This window comes from Diadema setosum, chromosome 6 (genome assembly GCF_964275005.1).
Source record: "Diadema setosum chromosome 6, eeDiaSeto1, whole genome shotgun sequence".
Lineage (NCBI taxonomy): Eukaryota > Metazoa > Echinodermata > Echinoidea > Diadematoida > Diadematidae > Diadema > Diadema setosum.
This window is the reverse complement of record NC_092690.1, coordinates 21635620-21658070: the sequence shown is the minus strand read 5'-3', so window position 1 is coordinate 21658070 and position 22451 is coordinate 21635620. Positions and strand designations below refer to the sequence as shown.

Sequence of the window (22451 nt, the reverse complement as noted above, 5' to 3'; positions counted from 1 at the left end):
GTCTATTGGCTGAATATCGCAATAAGTGTTCACATAAAATCACCCAAACAATGCGAGTACGATTTTTGTTATGTTTAATTGAAAATAAACAATACACCCTTTTTTTTACTGAAATACGATGCTTTTATAGCTTTGAACGTTTTGACAATTATACACATGTCATATCGAAATTGAGAGGACGCGCGAAAAGAATTACTAGCAATTACTTTGTCTACTTTAATCATTAAAAAAAAATGTATCTGTTAAGAGATGGCTTCATGCTGCACTTTCCTTGACGTTTTGTCACTGCTTATTACTGCTTATTACAGTTCGTGAATAGAATGTCCACTACATGAAACTTACTATTGTGACATCTGTATCTCCGAAAGCCATTAACCAGGAAGTGCACAGAGCTGTAGCGCACAATCCCAAGAGCAAGTTCCATACATCTACAAAGACAAGGCTAATCGTGAGCTTGTAAATCACAAATGACAAATGTTTATCACAACACATATGAAGGTCTTTTCTTTTTTTCTTTAAATACATGTATAATGGAAGATATATGACGATGTAGAAACTTCATCTACGCTGAATGAAGAGTGATCACGTCCAAACCTTCCAAATGGTTCGTATTCTTCATGCTGCATGTGGCTGATATATTGAAAGCAGGGAATGTAACACGCAAAAAAGTTGAAACATAGGAAGTACAATGAAGAGTGACATAGGCTTACCTTCATCATGTGTGAATGAAATATATTGGTGTCGACCCAGTTATAGTTATAAGAACTTTTTTTTTTTCATTTTGCTCTGTAAGAGACGGATAAGAGCACCATCATCCAAACTATAGAATGTTTTCTCCTTACCAAATTTCACCTTTTTCGCAATGTATGGCGGAAGACCATTAAATAATGTACCTTGTCACAGAAGACGTAACAGACACCAACATTTCAAAATACACACACATCGGAACACCCGAGGGAACTGTTCGGACAACAAAAACGAATAGATTAATAAAAACAAAATCCCCTATACTTTACCATAATGTATCTGCGCAGTAAATTACAATATATGCTTACATGAACTCCTGCAACCAAAATGTGGACGATGCCTACCTGCCCTCAAAAGGATCGTACATGCAGCACAACTTTACTTCACTGTATTTAGAATATAATCTAAACATTATGCACCTCCTCAACATGTTTGAAATTATCCATCCAACAATGACCAGTAACATTCAAGTTATGACATCAATAATCATTTTGCAAAATGCCAGTCTCTTAACTTACATCAGCAAGCAGCTTGCAACAACAACAGCAACAACAACAACAACAACAACAAAAATCATTCAAGAATTCAGCATTTTGCCTAAAAAAGATCGAAAACAGAAGGGAGCTGACGAAGTACTGTAATACAGACGTCATACGTCTAAATTTTTGTAAAAATAAAGCTCCATGCATGATTTGATTGAAAGTCGTCCAATAAGTGGCTGATAGAGTGCGCAAAAAGAATTGTGAGGTTCCATCTGCCACCGTCGCGACCGTAGCAGGTATACGTATCGTCGCTGCTATCTCGATGAGACTTTATGAGATTTTATACCGCTATGTCTATGTAATATAAAGATTTTTTTTTTTTTTTTTGGCCAAAACTGATGACAAGATATTGGATATAGACGATTTCGTTCATTTATGATAAAATTTTCTGAAGTAATTTTGAATGTCGACCTAGAAAATGACTTTTTTTTTAATATGTCAAGAGTGATCAAAATAATACAATGATATGTTGACCGCAAAAAAAAAAAAGAAAAAGAAAAGTGTGTCCCATCGAATGCCGCGTTTATAACGCCCACGCATCATAGCGAAGAGATAGGTTACTTTCTGTCTACATACTTACTACAATCTTTAGTACAACATCCTGCGAATGGAGCATTTGTAGTGGTCAAAAATGTCATTGATGCTGTGCTTTCCGTCGGGAGACTTGCTGAAGAGCTTCCCTCAGACAACGCTGTGAGGGGAGATTAAAGAGCGAGTATAAACAGATGTTAATGTTAATGTTAAAATTGTCTTATTACACTCACGAACCCCGCACAGGAACACGTACAAAGGCTATAGTATTTATTATCATAAACACAAACGCACAATCAAACACGAGTACAAATGCATAAGCACACATCTGATATAAATAGTCAATAACTGAAATTCAATGATTTGCAAGTTATCAGTCTGAAAGAGAAAGCATATAACTGGCACTAGACTGCTTCTGGCTAGCCTCATACATGACTTTGATGTCGTAACACAAATTTTCTTTTTCGTTTTACATGTAATGTAAAACGTTACAAATACCCTCTGACATAAAATATCTTGAAATTTGCTAGAGCATCCCTAACTGAGCTCATCAATTTCGTATCATCATCGCTTTCATGAACGGACATGTGGATGGACGTGTGTAAGGAAGAATTCACCGAGCACAGAAATGCAATGAATCCTTCCTGTCAATGTATCATAATGATAGTATTCCTGAATCTGACAGACCTAAACGTTCACACATCCCAGATCCACAGCTAGTCCGATGACGAAGCTGACCCCACCGCTGACAAGTCTGCTGCTTCGTCAGACGACTATGAAGTCTTTACTGCCAGAATGTCATTGAACAGCTCGTCCCAATTCATCCATTTGAATCTAGTTATGGACCATTTGAAAGCTTAATATTTTCTCTGACAGAATTTGTCCTGAACCATGTCCGGTGACCATTTTTTTTTTTTTTGGGGGGGGGAGGGGGTGGTAAAGGCCAAATAATTGAGTTTATTATGGATTAATTAGGAATAATGTCTAGGTAAGCCTCGAACATACACTCTCAACAGGAGAATGCAGCGATGCAGCATGGTGTATTCGTAATCAATATAATTCCCACAATTTAGGGCTACAGTGCATATATGAATGTATTTTGAGCTTCAAGGAAGACTTCAACCTATTCATCACACCTATGATGCGAAATGATTTTACGAGAATATCAATGAAATGACACTTCTATGAAAGTTTATTGTCGATACAAACAGCATCACATTCAATATACCTGGAAGACTTATGTAAGAGCTGCTAAAAAGAATTAAATGCAATATACTGTACTTTGTCTTTTTAATATTCACTGACAATGTATTGCACAAACTCATTGGGTACTTTCTTTAATTCATCATGCACTGTTATCAAAATATTGGGGTCAGGGTGAGAGCATACAAGACTGGAGTCATCCGCACATTATATGAATGACAGTTTGTCTTAGAACCTATGTATGAAAATCATTAATGAACAGCAAACTTTCTTGTGAAACACCTTTATTCAACTGTTTTTCATTCGAGTATCACTGCGTTGGCAAGTACACATTATGATCCGTGATAAGCAATTCGTAAACCATTTTGAGGCACTTCTATGTAGGCCTATATGCTGTAAAGAGATGATTTGGACTTGAAGAGAAGTATGTCGCCGTCAATTGTATCTAACCCTTTTAAACTTCAAGCTGCGCATATTCGAGGATTTTGCATATCCACTCTAAAGCGAGTGTTCTGCGCCTGGTTGGTGGAAGCTGATGACGTACAAACAAAATGGTTTCTATTGGGAAATTGGACGATTTTCTCCATGTGTGTATGGGTGGAAATGAGCTCCTTGGCAGAGGTCTGCGGTCTACGAGTGATTTTCTATAGTATTTAATGTCAATGTCATGTGTATTATCTCAATGCGATAACGAAAAAAAAAAAAATGTAATTAGCAAATATAGAAATGTTTCTTTTTTGTTTGTTTGTCTGCAAAATAACTAAAAAACTGTGGGTGAATTTCAATGAAACTTTGAAAAGGAAAATTTGATAATGACACAAAATACAGATGTTTAAATTTTGGTAGTGATGCAGGTTTTTCTCCTTTTTTGGGGTGGGGGTGGGGGTTCAAGGATTTGTTTTTATCTTTTTGCATATAGGGTCGATATCGAAGAGATTTTACTGGGGAAAAGCTCTTTGGGTCCATTAAATCTGAGGTTTGCACACGCGCTCTAATAAAGCACGTACTCTGCTCGGGCGAGACGCCGGTCTGGAAGCTGATGACGTAAACATAATTGATGAATTGGAGGATTTTCAGCACGTGTAATGGAAAAAAAAATGGTTGCTTGGCAGAGGTCCGCGCTCTCAGAATTCTTAGCTAGTTTTTTAGTTACACTCTCATTTTTTCGAAATGCAATTCATCCAATTTTCAAGAATAATTGTATTTGGGGACTGACGATTGACCTTCGAGGAAAGAAGGAATAACTTCCTATTACTTATTAGGGCCTACACTTAATACCGTCTTTTATTTCTAAGGGACCTGCGTTGCGTGTGTTTCTTAGTGCGTGTGTGTGTGTGTGTGTGTGTGTGTGTGTGTTTTCCGTATGTGTGTTAGTTCGTATCCAGGCACTTCCCCCCTGGGCAGCTACCGGATATAACTACCACCTGGATAATTACCCCCAGGTCTATTCCCCTAAATACGGCAAGTACCCCCCCCCCCCCCGACAACTACCCTCCTAGGGCAATCACCCTCCAGGGCAATTACCCCCTAGGACCACTAGCCCCCCCCCCTCGATATCTACCCTCCTAGGGCAACTACCCCCTCCAGGGGCAATTTAGTTTGCAGGCACAAACCCTTGTTGGTCGTAAAGGAGTCTGTGTGCGCCAATACTACTTTACGCATTGCACCGCTGCACTGCAGCCGCTCCCTTTTTGGGAGAAGCTACAACACAGAGCCTATTAGGAACGGTGCAGGAGTGGTGCATGTAGTAGTCTTGGCACAGACTCCTTTACGACCAACAAGGGTGCCTGCAAACTAGGGGCAATTCCCCCTAGGACATCTACCCCCGGAGAACTACCCCCTGGATAACTATCCCCCGGAGAACTACCCCCAGATAACTACCCCCGGAGAACTACCCCCGAAGAACTACCCCAGATAACTACCCCCGGATAACTACCCCCTGGACAAATACTCCCCCCCCCCCCGATAAGTGCCCCCCCCCCCCGGATAACTACCATCCGGATAACTATCACCCGGATAGCTACCTCCAGATACCCCCCCCCCACCAATTTCTATACCCCGACACCCCCCCCCCCCCCCCCATCACTACCTCCGGATAATTACCCACTGGACAACTACCCTCCCAGGACAATTACTCTCCGGGGCAATCCCCCCCCCCCCCGGAAATCTACCACCCGTTGTAATTTTTCCATAAGTTTATAACACCGTATCAGAAGACGTTTACTCTTTTTGCGTGTAATTTATTACCATTAGGGAGCTTTAGATTTTGACGCGCGGACGTTTGAGCCGACGCTTGCGCTGGACGTTCTCCTCTCCCTGCGTTGTGTGGAAAAGTAGCTTTAGATTACGCTGGGACGCAACGTATAAAAAATAAAATCGCGCTACTGCGCAAGCTCAGAACATTTTTTTTTCCTTTGAACGTCCACGCGTCTAAAATCTAAAGCTCCCTATTATAACACATAAGACGACAAACATAAGAAAATGAGAGTTTTCACTGCAATTCATATCACTGAACATAAGCGAGGGCCCTCTATATAAAGCCATAATTTCTGATAGGATCCGGGCACGGTTTATGAAAGTTGTTAGTCCTGACAAGCTGTCAGTCCTACACAATTACCAATCGTTGTAGGTCGATCCAAGCAGATCCATGGTAACAAGTCTGTGACCAGAGCTTTTCAACCAATCAGAACCCAGGATTATATTGAAATTATCAGAGACTAACAAGTTGTCATGGCTGGCAACTTTTATCAGACGGTGCCATGATCCGTCCTAGGAGTATAATTACAGCTTATTTTACAAACAAGTATAATTGTGCTAGTTTTCAAATTTAATGTTCTCGATATCTAAAGGGGAAATCCAGTTCATATATAAGTTAGTCTGATTAGAAAGAGAAAAATATTACGAGTTGAACGGTAAAATTTTGATTGAAATCGGATGAAAAAAAGGAAATTGTGACATTTTGAAGTTTCGCAAATTTTTCACGAAATAGTTCTTGAACGGTCAATTATATACAAATGGCAAAGTAAGCATGTCATACCCCCACAACTTGCCATATAGTTTGTACAAAAAATTTTGAAATTTCACGTTGTTCATTCAAACGCGATTATGCCCGAGACTCAAATCCTGGTAAATTTAACTGATCACTATTCTGAAGTTATTCAACCAAGAATATTATCATGTTTCAAGACTTCAATGACAGAAAATTGAATTTTCGTCATTTTTTGTCGAGCCCACCGGAGGTGAGGGGAGACTACGGGATCGCCTGCGGCGTCTGTCCGTCCGTCGTCTGTCCGTAACGCTACAGAAACTTCAATAACTCTTTACTCTGGGCTTCAATTGCCATCAAACTTCGAAGGAAGAGGGGTCATACCAAGTTTCACATTTTACCATATATGAAGGTCACCTCAAGGTCAAAGCTCACAGGCAGGGGTCAATGAACTGTAGGGCCCAATGCTAAGTTTTTATGGCGCGTTTCTATTATGGGTCATAACTTTTGATCCATAACTCCATTTGTGACCAAACTTGGATGATAGATGTCCCTATGGGGAGTGGATGGTCACCACAAGGTCAATGGTCACAAGCATGGGTCAACGAACTTTTAGAGCCCAATGTTAAGTTTTTATGGCGCGTTTCTATTATGGGTCATAACTTTTGATCCATAGGTCCGTTTGTGACCAAACTTGGATGGTAGATGTCCCTTGGGGAGTGGATGGTCACAAGGGCGAGACACATTTTGGCACTTGCCTTGTTTTTTGTACACGATCAATGGAAATTGTGAGGGTATGACATGGTTAGCTCACTCATTTGCATATTCATATCCACTGTACAAGAACTGTTTTGCAGAAATTAGCAAAACCTCAAAATATCATAACTTCTTTATTTTTCATCCGATTTCAGTCAAATTTTTACTGTTGAACTCGTGAGACTTTACCCCCTTTTTTATCAGAATAAAAACTTATGTTATTTGGGTTTCCCCTTTAAAATATCTACAAAATCACTACGTGCAGCTACAAATCTCCGCTGGTTGTTAACGAAGTTTTTTGTCCTACACCCTCTTTTTGAATAGATCTAGAGAGGTGCAGTTGACAGCATCATTTTTACATTAGGGCTGCTCTGTTTTATCCTTGCCATTTCAAGACCATTTTTTTTAATCACAAAAACTTTGAATCCTTGGAATGACATGCTCTTTCATATTTCGTAAGGGGTTTCTGATTATTTCGCCCAAAAGATGCTAAAAACCTGAAATTAGGTCTCGACCAAAACCATACGATCTAAGAAAAGAAATAATGTGTGTGGTGTGTGTGACTTTTCAATTCAAATAATATACGTTGTTCGGAAATAACAATGGGAGACGTAATGTCTGTTCTACAACTTCAGCATCTTACAAACACAACTCACACTGGCATTTCGGACTATTCATACATCCGATTCTCTGGCTCCGACGTAATGGGTAAGCATGAATACACAACATTTGCCTGCTATACAAACGTAACGCAGGCACAGTTTTTTTTCTTTTTTTTTCCTGGGGCAGGGTGATTGTTAGTATGGCTTCCAGTCCCTCTGCCCGTACAACTTCGCTGTTCAGGATATTGAAGCCCTCAACGTCGAAAACTAGTATAGTCTAAGGTGGTTTTGTCTGCCTTCGGCAAAGGCTGCGACTTCGTCGCCGCAGAGTCCAGTTGGCAAAGGGTCTGGAAACCAGACTAGGTGATTGCAAGAGGGGTAATTGTTTGGGGCCTAATTTTATCAAGGGGTAATTGTTACGGGAGGTAATGCTCTGTGTTAATTACACCAAGGAGGTGGGAATCTCTTCCCACATCCCTGATATACTGGTAGTTAATGCCCAATGATGCAGCAGGGCAACTCTGAAATGAGCGTTAACGGTATAACAGTAAAATCGCATCGAAGAATGATATCGACACAACTGGTGGCAGTGGTAGGCATTGTCGAAATTGATACAACATTTATTTAATAATTCATAAAATGAATATAAAAGTTATAAGTAGATATAAATATGGGCGTTAACACGATTTCTCCGTGACTTTTTTCCTTAAGCAGAACTTAACCTGAGTAGTTGTCTGAGGGAGAGGGATTGTCATATGGGGAATATTGCCATATACACCTTGGAGGAATTGACCTTGAGGATAATTGCTCTAAGAGGGTTGTTATCCTGGGGCAGTTGTACTTTGAGAATCATAGCCCTAGTTGAGTTTCATAGTTCCGTTTATTTCATTTCCAGCACATACAATTACAACATTTAAATACACATAGATGCAACAATGCGATGAAAAAAGAACAATAACCAGTGAACCATGATACATACTACAATTTCTTAATAGTTTCAAGACAAGTACAGGAAAAAACTGGTTGCAAATGGAGGTGGACTGCTAAAAAGCAGCATTTGTAGTCTGCAGACGCATAATATAAAAAATAAACTATTATAGTTACAAAATTGATAAAACGAGGCAAAAACAGTAAAGTAAGACAGAGACGAGTACACTCATACAGATACATTAACACACACGAGACAGCTCCCTTGTAATGAGGGAAAGATGAAAGGTGAGAAAAGGTGGGATGACTGACAGGAAGAGACTACCTTCACGGTGGACAGAGAAAAGCGAGAGGGAAGAGGAATATGATGGGTCAAAACCAGGGCACGTGATGAGGCATGAGATATAAGAGCCTCAAAATAAAGAAGTGTAAAGTGGAGTTGTGGTAAACGATAGACGATTGGGACTGCAAGTTTAAGCTAACAAAAAGTAAAACTCATTCTGAAATGGAAAATACTTTAAAATGTCTTTAGTTCAAGGGTAAAGTATTCGAACTTAATACTTCTTTTATACTACTATCAAGACAAATCCTAAATTTCGGAACACGAAAAGAAAATATAGATTTAGCGCAAATAGTTTTGGTTGAAGTCAATGACATTTACTGGATTGCCGGGCAGGATAATACCATGAAGGGACAATTTCGTTTTTGATGAACATAGAGTCAAATACAGAAGTGAGAAATTAAGCTTGTTCATAAATCGTCCTAAATACAAACGATATAAATCGTAAATCTTTAAGATGTTGTTTTTATAAGACAAAGTATCAGTATCAGGGGAGGCGGGGGCGGGGGGTTAGTCAGTTATCCAGGTGGTGATTGACCTGGGGCATTGTCCTGGGGGTAATTTTCCTCTTGCTTGTTATGGGGAGGGGGGTGGAGTTGTAGGCCTACTTATCCGGGGATAATCATCCGTGGGAAGTTATGAGAGGGGGTAGTTATCTGGGGGCCTATAGTTATCGGTGGGGGGGGGGGGGGGGTAGTTAACCCGGGGATAGTATATCCGGTTGGTATAGTTATCTCGGGGTATTTATCCTGGGGGGGGGGGGTAGTTATCCGGAGGGTAGTTGCCCAGGGGGTAGTTCTCCGGGGGGTAGTTATCCATGCAAGGGGTAGTTATGGGGGGAGGGGTACAGTAGTTTTCCAGGGAGTAGTTATACGGGGGTAGTTCTCCGGGGGGTAGTTATCCACGGGTAGATATCCGGGGTAGTTATCCAGGGGGTAGTTGTCCTAAGGGGGAATTGCAGTGGAAATGATTGCCCTATAATAGGAGGAAAGTTGTCTGGGGGATAGTTGCCCGGGGGGGGGGGGGTTGTCCTGGGGGTAATTTTCTAGGTGTAGTTGTGGTTTTCCAGGGGGGTCTGATTTGATATTATCACACATCATTTTGTTCATACTTCATTTTGTTTTGTTTTGCTTCGAACACAGACCCCCAGGGGGGTCTGTGTTCCTTGACCCGTGTTAGTCTAGTTATAAACTATAATTGTTTATTAGTAAGACACTGCAAATTGCAAATCCCCATTTCAAATACTTTTGATGTTGTACATAATTATGTTAGAGTATTTATTGTAATTGAGTTCACAGTATTTTTCTTTGTTACAATTTCACAAAGTAGGCTACTTATTATACTGACTTTGTCTAACCATGTAAATTTTTCGTGTCGTAGGAAATTAAATTTTGAACTATCCCCTCCCTCTCTCTGCATACAGATATAGTAACGTTTGGATCATATCGGCTCTCAAGATATGTCGGTCATTAACCTTTCACTCGGAGTCATACTTTCAGCCGTAATCCCCTACCAAGCTGTATGGTGGTTTCAACCTATTGAAGCCATTTGTACGGAATTGATTTTTTTTTTATTTGTCTTTATAATTGTTTGTTTGTTTGTTTGGTTTATTTCTGCATTTTCTTTCTCCGAATACAATTGCAAATGAAAACAAAATGATACAGACACATACAAATCAATACAAAGAAAAATCATTTGCGTAACAACATTCAGTCTGAAGTGGCATAATTATGAATCAAAATAACATATTAAGGCATACTGTATCTATTAACAAAGGAGAAATCAATAAATTAACAAAGGAGAAATCAATACAGGGGACCGTCATCATAAGCAGAGCTTGACGTGGATGAGGCCCTAATTGAAATCTAAATAATCCCCTTTCTGATGCATTTTCAGCTTTGAGAAGAAGTCTTGATCCCCCCATTACTGTTGAGGTGTCTTTCACACGCTGTGTTAAATGTGACATTCTAATATTGTTAGGAAACGTATATTAGATATACGTTAAAGATACAAATTTTGTATCTTAAAGCGAACAAAACGTGTTCAGATTTTGTCTTTACAGGGTGAATTGCTGCAACCTCTTTAGGGTATAGCCCTGTAAATACAAAAGGATAATATACGTTAATAAAGTGATGACGGTAAGACAGACCTGTTCTAAATGTTAAAAAAAAAACAACAAAAGCACTCTGCTATGGCCAATATTTAAAGCAAGTGATTATGTTTATTGTTTATTTCCTGAATGATTTATTTCATTATTCTAAAATAATAATGATGAAAAAGAAGATAGTATTAATAAATGTTAATAATAATGATAATAATAGTAATGCTAATGATAATAATTCATAAGTAATGCATATGGAAAGAGGCAAAAGAAAGCTACAGAACTCAGTCTGCACATATTCTATACCCGGGAGAGATGGATATGTTTTATTTACTTCAAAAGTCGTTAAGGCTTTTGTAGCAGTTATAGAGAGCTCAAGAAAACCCCATGATTAATATTGTTTTATTAAGTTTAAGAAGAAATTAACACTAAATAAAACATGAGGTCTTTTATATTGATATTAAAGATCCAGTTAACGTCAGTTAAAAAATGCACAAAAAATACACATAATCAGCTCTTATAAATTGACAACTACAACATCAGAGCATCCATGTGATTGTGTACTAAAGGTATATCTTGCAGGCTACAGAAATCATTACCGATTTATTGACTGCGATTGGCCAAGAGTTTTGATATGAATTGTCCTACATAACACATTTGTCTATGAAGAGCCTGCAATGTACGTGCTTTGTTACGCCATAGTATTACTATGTCTTTTCCTTCTTAAATCATGTGGCAATGGGAATACTGACATCTAACTTATAATAGCAATTATTGAATGAAGTGTCATGAGAATATGCGGAATGTGAACTTTATAACATTATTACTTATTTACAAAGGTATCAAACAACAACAACAACAAAAACATTTTCTCAATCACATTGTCACACCATTTCCTGTTAAGGATTCAACAGTTAACCTAAGGAAGGACACAGCACTCATACCTTTTTCGTGTATGGAAACATTTGTTATGCTCTGGTACGTAGATGCTGCTGCATAGTTGAAAATAGTACAAACGTACTGGCCTGCGTCCTCCTGCTTCACTTCATTGATGACCAGGGAAAAGTCGTCTGTAATGTTGAAAAAACCGGCCTCATATCCGAGACCACTCTTTTCACCTGGATCGTCATTTTGATTGAGTATTACCAGATACTCATCAGGAGGAGCCCCAACTTTCCTCCACAGTACGACAGATACCCTCTGGCTTATCCCGCAAGGGATCACTCCTCGATCTCCTTCTACTAGTTCTACGGACGTGACAGTGAGAACGAAGTCAATACCTGAAATATAAGACAATAGGAGTTTGATATAAATTGTTTTGTGTTTGCCCTGTTCTAATATATTTTACTCAATGCGACTTTATACTATTTCATATACATGATGTACTATTTTGGTATTTAAGCACTGTTAACCATTGGGAGTAGTGATTTAAAACACGTTCACGATATCATATTTGTTACATAAGTGTGTAAGTCAGGTGGTATCACAAAACTCCGACCGTAGAACAATTTTGCAATAAAGCCTAAAATATTACGAGATATCACTATTTTCCACACTAAACAATGCCGTAGACGGTTTAGTTCAGAAACGATATTGCAAAAGCTAGAGATGGGGAGGACTGCTAGAAATAGCAGTGCTTGTAAGGTGCATTCCCCCCCCCCACAACATAAAAAACAAACATAATTGACCATTTACTTTTTGAACATGAAAAGCGCAATTGCAAAACCAAATTACATGACCCCAAAGAATACAAACCTAACTACAGCCCAAGGCAAACACACAGACAAATCCCAACACTATAACTCCCCGTCATGCAGAGAAGAAAACAGGAAAGAGGAAAAAGAAGAGAGAGAATGTTGTAAGAAGTAAGGCAGCGACGTGATGGAAATCATGCCTATACCCTGATGAAGAAAACGAGAAAGAGGAGAAAGAAAGAAGAGAGGGAGAGAACAATATCTGATAACACAGTATGGAAAAAAAAAAACCCAAAGGAATTACTGTACATGATCATGGGATTGGGAGAGGACGACCACGATTCTGAACAATGTATCGGCACGAATTGAAGATGAAAGATTTGAGGGTGTTCACCACGATGTATGATGTACAAGATGGCGACTTACAGCCAGGGATGCGTGCGTTATGTTCAAGTTCATGGTCTTTATTCAACACTTCCATTAAAAGTAAGGGATACCTTTTACAGACCTCCCAAAATGCAGCAAAACATTAAATATGAACCTCAGGGGACTTGTTTAGGCCACTGCTGAGAAATTTGGAAGTCAACAGTTAACTACAATTTGAATAATGCACAAAACTCAACTGCTCAGTAGTTCTGTGTGTCAGCCACACATAAGCCTTTTTGTTGCAGTCTTCTGTATTTTTCTTATCTATAAACACAAATCTAAAAGTATAAGAGCTGATGTAATAACATATAGAGTGTGTGGCAAGAATGTATATAGGAATGTTTGTAAGTTTTGATGAACTTTCTTCACAACATATACATGATGGACACACATGCAGTGCATGGGTCTGCAAAGATAGCCTAGTAATGTACTGGAATTTATGGTGAGCCCCGAAAAAAATTCAATTCAAAATCTAACGGTCAATAAAAACGTACTAAATGTTACCTTCCACTTTCAATACTTAATGGGAGTTTCTAAAATGATACTCTCTTCAACATACCACTGTATTTATACAACTCTTCATTTAAGGAATGCAAATGGGATTCCCTACCTTTAAAAAAAAATCACAATGGATACACACCAAAAACACATTAACACATTTACAGTAATACAACCGCTGTAGGACAGAGAAGGGAAAAAAAAAGGCTATGGAAAAAAAGCATTACAAAAGTGTAAGGGCACAACAGGAAGGCCGATTGCCTTGTAAAGTTGGACCCTGTAGACAAAATAAATCATTCAGATTTGCATACTAATACACAAACACACACAAATAGACATTATGAGGTGACACATCGCTTTATATGTGACAAGATCATTGCAAGTTATGTTAATCTAATAAATACAACTTATATCTCTTCTTGAATTGATTTAGTGAAGAGATAGTTCTTATCTTATATGGTAAATCATTCCATACCAAAGGGCCTCTTTAGAAAAGAGAATTTTTGAGCATATAGGTAGACAGCCAATAGATGTAGGCCCTACTTACGGACGGGAGATGATAGTCAGAAGAATGTTTTGTTTGAGTATCATGGATGGACGGATTTAAAGTGAAATATTCTTGCAGAGAAGTAGGGAGGAGGTTGTGTGAACACATAAGCATAAAAATACCATTTAGAAAATATTATGTTGATCATAAATATTCAGAACTTTTAAAGAGGTAAACATTGGCTGAGTGTGGGTATAATATGAGGAATTTAATATAATTTGCATTGCACGTTTGTGTAATTTGAAAAATATTTTTCGTCATATTTCGTTCTGTGGCACCGACCCATTACGTAATACAATAAATAATATGTGGTGCAAAGAGAATATTATACAATATCAACATTATATTTCTAGGAAAAGATCTTAACTTATTCAACACGCCAGTACTCTTAGACAATTTATTGCAGATGACACCAATATGTTCATTCCACGAAAATTGTTCATGAATGGTAACTCCTAAAAATTTTAAGCTTAAAAACACGTTGTATCTCCTCATTCTTTAACGTAATCTTAACATCATCACGGTCTATATCTGTTACTAAAAACAATAAAATGAGTCTTTTTTATATGCAATACTAGTTTATTTTTTTTTTCAATTTCTTCATTAAGCTTGATGTTTAATCTGTGAATATCTGTGAATATCTGTATCAGAAATGAAAAATCTGTGAATATCTGTGAATATCTGTATCAGAAATGAAAATACTGAATATCCAAAGCAGGAGATATATTGCACATGTCATTTAAACAATAGTGGTCCCAGTATCCTGAGGCACAACACATTTTAAAGAAGATATTTCAGAGTGTTTTTCATTAATATCAACGAATTGCTTACCATCTTTCAGATAATTTTCAAACCATTGTAATATAGTGCCTCTGATACCAGAATTTATCAATGAATACAGAGTGATCTAATGTGTCAAATACTTTGCTCAAATATAAGAGTCCAGCCATAATCTGTTTATTTTCAAATAACACGACGAGTAAACTGAATCAAAGCAGAAGATGTGGAGTGCCCCTTCAGAAACCGTACTGAGACTTAATCAATATATTACATGTGTCTAAAAATTTGGATATTTTATCATATATCATATGCATTTCTCTAAAACCTTTGAAAATACATTGTACAGGTAAAATTTAGACTGGTCGATAGTTTGATATCTCTTCCTCAGGACCACATTCATTATATTGGAACCACTTTCGGTAATTTCATTTGATTCGTTGCAATGCAGCTTGTCATAGACAAGTTGAAAATTGTACATACAGGATAACATATAATATGAATTACTTTTTTTACCAAATCAATTTTCACACCATCAAACCCAGAACTTTTCCCATTAGCTAAAAAAAGTACACGGCAGTCATTCAGCTGATGTACGTCTTGCGCCTGCGTGCATGATGTGGGTAAGACCGATAGGCGGCGAAAAATTATTAAAAGTTAAATGTTAAGAACACACACACACACACACACACACAAACACAAACACACACACACACACACAAACAAACAAAATCCACCGGTAATCATGTAGAAATGCACACCTACCGTTCACTTCGCCGTTTGTCAATCAAATTTTATGCAGCTATTGGAGATGCTAAATTGAACCTTATCAGAGAGATTTCAAGGAATTAGAAAGCCGAAAAGGGAAGAAAAATGAGAAATCGGAGTTGAAAAGTACGTCGGTCGCGAACATAGTCTCCGACGTAGTAAGTAGTGCTTCGATTTCTCAGAGAACGATGTCATCGATTATAATCGATTCTGGTAGTCTCAAATTAGCCGCTTACTAACAATATCGAACACGACTCGTGCGATACTTGTAGCCCTACTTTCTGTTTCCATCGCCACTATCATGATTACCACGATTCAAATTATTGATACAGATTATTCATACCAGGATTTAGACGTCCTTTCTTTAAGAATTGTGGCAAGTATTGATTTTATCATGACAAAAGTTGATAATTTAATTTGAATAGTGTTGAAGGGAATAGAATGTTGAAGAAAAAGTGGAAGAAAAGTTAAAGCTATAATAATTAGAAGGAGGAAGGGAGAGAGAGAAAAGAAGATGAGAAGTAAGTTGAATTAAAGGGGTTTTGTTTCTAGTAATCTACGTATAGACCTAAGAATAATAAATTAATGAGAATAGTGTATTAATATAGTGGACTTCATTCTACCTAAAAAGCTACTCATGGCGCTGTGGAAACAGAATATTGAAAATCAAAATGGTCTTATGTTTTTAATTGATAAGCTCGATTATTACAGAGTATAAATAATTGTTTTTATGATAGTATTTATTAGTTTTTAATAATAATTTTATATTATTTTTTTTTTAATTATGTATGTATAGATCTACAAGAATTGCGACCCCAATATATTTTTTGGAAATATTCTTTGTTTTTCAGTTTTTGTTTTGTACATATATTTTGTTATGAAATCACCCGATTAGTTCATCTTTTGTCTCTGTGTTTAAGCTTAAAAACAAAAATTGTTTTGTGGTATCTGAAATGAAGTATTAACAGAAATGTATTTTTTTATTAGTATTGGAAATATCCCGCGATCCCTAACAGTATATTGGAAAAAGACACATTTGATTCATAATGATGTAAATGTATGTATGGATTTTTTTTTTTTTTTTTTTTTTGGGGGGGGGGATGTTAATGTGCAATAGTTGTTTGATTGGGCACATCAGGCGTGTCAGGGCATCAGTGAAAGGAAGCAGATTTTAGCCGGGGGGGGGGGGGGGGGGTGTAAGAGGAATACATGTATGTGCAATATGTGTTATAATTTATGGATTATGATGTTGGGGTTGTCTGTATAATGTAAGGTGTTTCAGAATTTGTGGTTATAATTACTTTTTGCAGCAATTGATCCTTCCATAGTTTTCTGTGTATGTACACAAATACATGTATTTTTCACCTCTTTGCACGCCCAACACATGATGCTATTCTGTGTTGTAATGTATGTTTAGTTCCCTATATTTTTTGAGTATTCATTTGATGTTTCATATGTAATGTAATTTGTTATTTATCTGTTGTCAATATGTGTTATGAATGTGTGACAAAATCAAATTTCCAAGCCATGTTTTATACATAATTTGGACAATAAAGAAATCAAATGAAAATGAAATGAAATTTGCTTTTGTTTTGTAGTTAAGGTCCATTTTATTGTGCAATATTCATGACGGATAATTTTCATTTTTTTTTCATATACCTTTTACTGTTTTGTCCTTCCATCATTTAATCAGCAAAAAAATTTGACAGATATAGTCACACGCCGGAGAAAATTAACTGAAACGATAAACTAGAAATGATGCTATGGCGACTGGTATGCCTCCGCCATAATGCATGGTTCTCCGGATAGGTCTATAGAACAATGTCTTGACAATGTGTGATAACAGCTTCACATAACTGGCAAAATATTAAAATGACAGGTTTGTCACTTGATGCATTGAGTGTTCACTATCCTTGAACAAGGTTTATTTGGATGAATGGCTATACTGTCTAAGAGTGCAGGTATTTGGGGATTTGAGGATTTTTGTACCCAACTTTTGACCCTTTTGTAAGTTTAAAGAAGAAGTGGAATTTAGCACTTTCACTTGACATTTGACATTTTACCATTAGACGAGAAACTTCCAAGAGAATCTGTATTGGGTAATATATGCATACACTAAGTTTCAAGAAAAAATCCTGCAGGCATTGCATAGATGAGAGAGAAATAATGACATTTTGATGAGTTGACCTTAACCTTTCACCCCCTGACCTTTGACCCATGGCCCCTTAATTCCCTACATGATCACTGCCAGTCAGTACAGATGTACCTTGAAATATTTGTGAGATATGGAGAAAAAAGTGAAATTTTAACATTTTCACTTGACCTTTGACCTCATGACCCAAAGCTCTCTCTGGGGAATCTTTATTTGGTAGTTCATGTATACACAAAGTTTCAAGAAAATACCTCCAGGCATTGCATAGATATAGGGGAAATAGTGAAATTTTGAGCATTTGACCTTGACCTTTTGACCTTTGACCTTGATCATGTGCGCCCAAAAGTTGATAGGCACAACTTCGCCCACTCATACATATACATGCCAAGTTTCATTAGGAAACCTCTGACAATTTTTTAGATACGCTGTCCACAAAATAACATTACGGACGGAAGGACGGACGGACGGAAGGACGGACGGACGGACGGACAACCCGAAAACATAATGCCTCCGGCGACACTTCGTGGCGGAGGCATAAAACAGACGCATCAAGATCACTTTCTTTCTTCCACTTTTTACTGTCGAGCTGACGTAATTATTGTGGTTAAACACCAAGCAATCGGCTGTACCACAGACTACAACGATCGATCATCACCGTTATATCTGGAAAAAGAATTGAGAATTTGAGAATTGAGAATTGAGAAATAACTGGAAAAAGAATTGAGAATTTGTTTTGCGTTTATTTAACAGAGTATGGTCTGCCGCACATCCACCAGGAAATGCCTTTTCCACGCACTCGTATTAAGTGTTATAATGTAAGTCAGGACACACAGGTTTCAGTTGCTTTTGAGGTTTTGTTGTGATGGGGGTGTTGGAAGGGGGAGGGGGGATGGGGTGGGGTAGTAAGAGGGAGAATGGACGGGGGTATGGAGTAGTGGGGGGGGGGGGGTGGCGAGGGGGTTTGTTTTGTTTTGTTTTTTTAACAAAAAACTTCAGTCAATGGATATTGATATTTTAGGTTGGATTGTATGAAAGCTGAAAAGAAATACTTTTGGGGTAAGTGATTCACTTACTAGAATTTATTATGTAATGAAAGAAAAAAATTGTTAAGAGATTGAGGAATTAGTAATGTAAAACTAGAAAAGAAGAGATGTTTATATATGGATTGTATGTATTGATTGTGACAAAAATGTACCAGAGTGTATCAAAACATGCTAAACCGATGTAAAGTTTTGGTATCAGTTTTGCATCCATTGATGAAAAGGACTATAAAATTGGTCCGGAGATTTTTGTATCAATTTATTTGTATATTATGTTTCCATTGATGAAGAATAAAATATTCTTTAAAACAAAAATATATCGCTCTTCCACATAATCGATCATCCATCATGCTACGCTGACACAGACGTCGATCGGCGTACTTTTGAAGTCAGCCACTTTTCTTCTGTAATTGGCTGTGAACTTTCATGAAACCGTCAGAAATGGTCCATCTAGACATTTCTGATAGCCACAAGAAGTTTTTATTGACAAATTAAGGAAGGGAATGGTGGGGGTGCATGCACGGTGTGCATCTCTACATGGTTACCGATCCAACAACAAGAATAGAAGTCGACAAACAAAAACCTCACATGTCAAAAGAAGGATTGCAAACAGTAGGAGTATGGGCATCCATCCCGGTATGACGTTGAGGCACCAATTCCCATACATTGTAGCTATTATCGCTAGACTCTGTCTCGAAATTGCCAGGAACAAGCATAAGTCGTCGATACTTTTGGCTTCCAAAGGAATTACTGTTCACGATCATAAGATGGCGAGAGGGCGATCACGATACTGAACAATGTATCAGCACGAATGGAAGATGAAAGACGGAAAATGTTCACCACAAGATGGCGGCCATAACATAACAGGAATGCGTTAATGCAGTCACTGAGTTTCAGCAGCTCGTGTACGTCTTGCGTCTGCGTGATGCCTGCGTGATACGCACTGCGTTGTCTAGACGTAAGGCGTAAGACGTGATGGAAGTAGTAAATGCTTACCCTGATGCAAGAATACAGAACAGCGTATGGAACGCTATACCGGTCCACGTTTCATTTTTTTTTCTTGACTGTGTGCGTGCAACAGAAAACTGATCCAGCTTTTTTATCTCATACGAACCTGTGCTGCTTTGTTTGACAAGGGAAAACTTATGCACTGTTCGCTTTGTTTTGTTGTATCGTGCATTTTACTAGAATTGCTTTTAGACGGCTAAACTGATGATTTCATCCTCCCGGCATGTGGAAACAACAGAACAACCCCATCGTGGAGAACGAAAAACAGGTACCAAACAAATTCCGGGGCAAGTTATTCCTTGAAACGGAATGCAAGAATCAGATGCAAATGCTTCTCATCTCGTCATGACTGATGACAGCCTCGATCGCATGGGATAAGAATGAAAATAATTCCATAATGGTGCAGCAGTGGAATAACCAAATGGTAGGCCTATTAGGCCCTATATGCAATGACAATTAAAAACTAATATATTATTTTCTACATGAATTTTGATGGGTTTCGATCCATCTATTCACGCTCAATCAACCTCTCTCTCCTCCTCCTCTCTCTCTCTGTCTGTGGAAGCAGGGATGAGTATACGTGCATGTGTGGACAGGGCAGTGATTTCGCTCAGTCGGTAGCGCGTCTGCCCTCAGATCCAAAGGACCGGGTTTGATTCCCAAGTAATTAAGAGCAATGTTATGTTAATCATACTGTTCCCTATAAGATTCGAACCACTCTGTCCCTCGGAGATATTACATACTTAACGGTGGTTCCTTAATGTGAGACAGCGTGTGAGAGAGTCACAATTCAAAGCAGCTATCCCTTCTGGGATCCAGCAGGAATTCCGTGAAGGGGAGGCGCCTACACAAAATTATAGGGGGTGGGGTGGGTGCACGAGCCCCCTTCTCATTTTTATGTCTCCGCCACAAAGTGGTGCCGGAGGCATTATGTTTTCGGGTTGTCCGTCCTTCCGTCCGTCCGTAATGAATTTTGTGGACAGCGTAACTAAAAAACCTTTTGAGGTATCCTAATGGAACTTGGCATGTATGTGTATTAAGGAGTGAAGTTGTGCCTATCAGCTTTTGGGCATACATGCTCAAGGTCAAAGGTCAAAAGGTCAAGGTCAAATGCTTAAAATTTCACTATTTCCCCCACATCTATGCAATGCCTGAAGATATTTTCTTGAAACTTAGTGTATGCATGTATTACCCAAAATATTTCACTTTTTTTTTTCTCCGTATCTTGGAAATTTTTAAAGATATATTCATGGAACATAGGGATTATGCATGTATTGGCTGGCAGCTATTATTATCTAGGGAATTTGGGGTTCATGGGGTCAAAGGTCAGAGGCAACACTTCAAAATTTTACTAATTCCCTCATATTCATGCAATGCCAGCAGGATTATCATTGTTTTTTTTAAACTCGGTGTATGCATGTATAACCCAGTAGAGATTCTCTGCGAAGTATTTTTTTAAAAGGTCATACGTCAAAAGGTCAAAGATCAAGTGAAATTGCTGAATTTACTTCTTCCTCCATATCTCGGAAGTAGCTCAAGTTATCTTGAAACTTACTACATATTTATGTATGTTCTGCCTGATAGTGATTCTCTTGTCAATTTTAGGGTCAAAGACCAGATGAAAATGGTAGCAATTTACTACTCAGTACAGAAATTGCACTTTTTCTCCATACCTTAAAATTTACTTAATGCATAAACTTATGAAAGGGTCAAAGTCAAGTTAAAGTCCTTAAAACCCCAAATACATGCTCTCCTATTCATCCGATTAAACCTATAGGTCAAGGAAGGTGAACATTCAACACGTTTGTGACAAACATGTCATTTAAATATTTTTTCCAATGTTGTGAAAATGTAATCACACATTGTCCACATGTACTACATATATAGACCTATTAGGAGAATAATGCATTATCGCGGAGGCATACCAGTCGACATAGCGACATTTCTAGTTTTCTTTTTATTTTTTTTTTGACAAAAATCAAATGAATAGAGAGGGGGTGTGCGCCCGGTGCACCCCCTCTGGATCCATCACTGCCCCTTTATTCATTCACCGCCAAGAGCAGGGTGCACATACTGTAAGGTCCGTTGAGTGGTCCTACCGCATGTCCAACTGTACCCCATGGAAGACCAGGCCTGACCAGCTACCTGGATGAATAATAATGAGCTCTCCAGCCATCTGTCTTACTGAGGCGAATAAAGGAGGTTTAAGAGTTGGAGTTCCAACTGGCTATAATAATTTTTCAAACAGTTGTCAGTTTTCTATTGATGTACAAAAGAATTCCACAGATTCATCTGTGCCTATGATGAACGATGTTCGATGCCGCCGTCTTCCTGAGCGATCTGAGGATTTTTAACGTTAACATAATGTCAGCCATATTTTGCTTGTTTATCTATTAAATGAAATGAAATATCATTCAATGATAAAGCATAATCATAAGATAAATTCAATCTCGTCCAGAAATTTGTGCAAAAGTGTAAATCAGATATGTAAAAGTTCAATCCTGGTACGCTGGATTTATAAATCAGATATGTGAAAGTTCAATCCTGGTACGCTGGTTTTATAACTTTTCCACTTAACTCCCACAAATAAGACTGATATGGACTAATCTTCAAGTATATATACATTCTTATTTATATATTCATATATCAGATTAGTGCTCGGGCATCCCAAGTCGAGTGATTTCCATTTTTATTTCATCATTTTTTGTCCAATTTCTATTTGCACATTCCCGTGTCTTTACCATTATATATCACTTATCTTTTATAAGTAGGATTGGCGAAAAATAATAACCATCACAAAGACATA

The 22451-nt window shown here is 38.0% G+C and overlaps 1 pseudogene; it reads right to left on the bottom strand.

Moving 5' to 3' along the window:
* Positions 1–327: 327 nt before the first annotated feature.
* Positions 328–19269, bottom strand: LOC140229634 (uncharacterized; annotated as a pseudogene).
* Between the last annotated feature and the right edge of the window lie 3182 nt (positions 19270–22451).